The following is a 3,330-nucleotide window of genomic DNA, read 5'->3' on the forward strand; positions in this document are numbered from 1 at the left end:
TGGAATGTCTGTTGCCAACGAGGATTGTGTTTTCCCTAGTCAAAACACTCTATCTGTCGCTGTTGCCGATTTGGCCCTGTCATTGACCTCTTCTTTGTTGATTCGTCCATCCTAGCTGGCTAGCGGATCCTCTCCCCTACTGAAATTTGTGAGCCATTTGTTTTAATAAATTTTTTATTTTAACATTATTAAATTAAAGTGTTTTTTTTTAAAGCTAAAAAAGTAGGCTAAACACATGTAGAAATAAGTAAAAAAATATGATACAAACTGGCAAAATACGTTGCAAAGTGCCAAGTGCACAAAGAGAGCATAAAGGCTAGAAAAAAAATGCCTTACAAACAACCAATGATACAAATCTAACAAGGGTTGCAAGCAGTGTAGTTCCTGCCAATGCTTGGAAGAACAATTTTGGTTTTGTGGTAGATTAATAGGTTTGATTATATACTTGGTAATATAAGAAAACAAGATTACTAAAAGCATGATGGAGAGAAATGACTGTAGACAAGAACAATAAAGTAGCAATAAGCAAGTTTACAATTGATAAAGTGTTTTTTACTTGTCTATGTTTGACTGAGTAAAATATACTGAGTCTCGATCTATAACTGGCACTGGGTTCACTTCATAAATTGGATAAACGAAGTAGGTCAGATATGCAAAGAAGAAAATGCAGTCTTAAACAAGTTGAGAGTATTAATCTCAGTGCTAGGGCAGTGGTAATCTTTGTTCGAGTGAAATGATCAGGAACAAGATATTAATCGTGATAGTCCATGTAGTATTATTTGTTCTTCAAGTTAAAATAGTCATGGAAGAGTCATTATAGTAAAGTACTCATAATAAGAGCATTCAAGAAGAAGCAACCCTAAAGCAGTCTTAATGGAGCCTCAATTATCAAAGACTGTGATTGAATGATCACAGTCATAAAATGTCAAAGACTTAGAGAAGCTTTTGGCTCTGAGATAGAGCTACCATAAACCTAACAAAAGACAAAACAAAGACCTCAGGAATTGGAGGAACATAGCTTACATCAATAGCAATGTATAGTGTAAATGTAGTCAATGCACAAGAACAATAGTGCAAGGAGAGTCATGCATGCAAAGAGCAGAGTAGTAAAACAGTGAGCAAAGCTTGTCACAATAATCCAGAGCAGTCTCATGCATAAATATTAGAGAATACATAGTCAATGACAAATCTGAGATAAAAGAAAGGGGATTGTGTTTGAAGGAAGATAGTACAACATTCAATAGTCTTGGGTTTTGGTTTCTAGTTTGGTATGGTAGTAGGACAATAATCACCTTGTTTTGTTTCTGAGTTTGCTGTAGCCTATCCTTTCTTTTTTCAATCCTCTTTAAATAATAAAACTGTATCTTCACTCTTGCAGGAAGATCATCAGCCTCTCCCTTTTATCTGCCATGGGCTGCAAGGATAAAAATTGCTAAGGGAGTGGCTAGATGCCTGGCTTACTTGCATGAAAAGAAGCATGTTCATGCAAATCTCAAGCCCAAAAACATCCTTCTGGGGTTTGACATGGAGCCATTCATTGCAGATTTCGGGTTGTACAGGGTATTAGACATGGCCAATGTCAAATATAGTAGCTCAGCTATTTATCTAAGAAACTTTGAAGGTGCACTTTCAGGAAGCAAGCAGTCAACAGGCTCAAGAGATAGCTTGCAGACAACACCTGAAATGCTGGGCAGTCCAAGCACATCAAGAAATTTTGTATCTCCATACCAAGCTCCCGAGGCATTGAAAACTCTTAAACCCAATCAGAAGTAGGATGTTTATTCTTTTGGGGTTATTTTTCTGGAAATGCTCATAGGGAAACCACCTTCTGAGAAATATTTTGCAACATGGGGTCAAAGTTTTCTCTATGAGAAGCAGCATATTTTGCGTATCCAGAACATGAACTAACATTTCAATATTTTTGCTCTGGAGGCAAGTTCTCAGTTTTCTGGGGAAAATAATAGATGGGGGTAAATTGCTATTGCAGGCAGCGGACTAATCACAGAGTGACTGAAGTTGATCCAGCTTGATCTCTTGAGTACAACTGATGGACATTATTGCCCGTGATTAGTCACATGGAAATAAGTGACATGAAAATAAGTGACATTATAATTGTATAATTATCTAGCAAAATGTCTAATTATTTGATTTGAAAGCATTTGAATGTTGTTTTTATCTTGACATACAGTAAGTTATTTCTTACTGCTTGGACATTAGAACAGAGTGGATTACAATATGTAGAAAATGTGTGAAGTCAATATTGCAAAGCCTTATTTAGTTATTAGAAGCTTTTTGTCACTGACAGCCTGTCCTTGGCAAAACTATTCAAGGATTGTTAAGAAATATACACTCATTGTGCTTTAATTTTCTACTTTACTCTTGATATGATTTAGTCATAGACGTTGAACATCCTTGAAATGCCTATTTTTCCATGATGATGCATAGATACTGCAGATTTGAAAAGGAAAGGCATATGCTACAAAAGAAAAGTTGATGTAATCTTTCTTTTCGGAATCTTGATCATGTTGCAATTAGTGATAGCAAGATTAGAATATATTCATAAAATTAATATAACCGAAAATATTACCAAAAGTCAAAACATCTATCATATCATACTTTTGGGGGTACGGTAATTGATTTTACTGGATGCAGTACACAAGTTATCCATTGCAAGATTATGTAGAAAAAGGATGTAAATGGCACTTAAAATTTGACTAGTTGTTATTCTATAGTGGTTTTGACATAAGATATGGAAGAAGGATGAAAATTGGTGTAATTGTTATTGTATTGGGTTTTTACCTAGTTTACGGCTTGTAGACATTTTTATAATCTAGAATTATTCTTAATTGCCCATGGACTGTTATGTTGTTGATAATGTGGATCTATGCCCATATGCCTCTGTGAATCTACGAGCACAAGGCGTCTAGTACTGTACTCTATAGGATTCTCTGATATACAATTGGAACGGCCTTGGAGTTAGCACAGTCATGCCTTGATATAAAAATGAAAACAAGGAACTCTAAATTTCTTAGTATTCTTTTATCCACTCTTATGGAGAGGCCATGCTTGTTGGTTGGTTGGCCAATTCTATGAGGGAGTTCTTAGATTGCACTTTGCAGCCAACATTCCAAGTTTCTTATGTTGGACTATGTTAAAAAGGAAAAATAAACTTATCCTAGGGACTTCATTTACAGTGACATAAAGATAGATAAATTGGGTAAGGTACTGGTTGCTGTATTTACTATCCACCGCGCTTCAGCTCTGCATTTTTGCTTCCATGCAACTATTGTGGTACACATGTGTAACTAGCAAGACAGTAGTTGGGATGTA

General features: G+C 35.6%; 1 long non-coding RNA gene across 1 annotated transcript; it reads left to right on the top strand.

Moving 5' to 3' along the window:
* Positions 1-593: 593 nt before the first annotated feature.
* LOC131856093 (uncharacterized) lies at positions 594-2,364 on the top strand. Its single transcript, XR_009358209.1, has 2 exons — positions 594-1,268; positions 1,379-2,364. It is a non-coding gene; the product is annotated as an uncharacterized LOC131856093 (long non-coding RNA).
* Positions 2,365-3,330: the final 966 nt, after the last annotated feature.

Source organism: Cryptomeria japonica, chromosome 1 (genome assembly GCF_030272615.1).
Source record: "Cryptomeria japonica chromosome 1, Sugi_1.0, whole genome shotgun sequence".
NCBI lineage: Eukaryota > Viridiplantae > Streptophyta > Pinopsida > Cupressales > Cupressaceae > Cryptomeria > Cryptomeria japonica.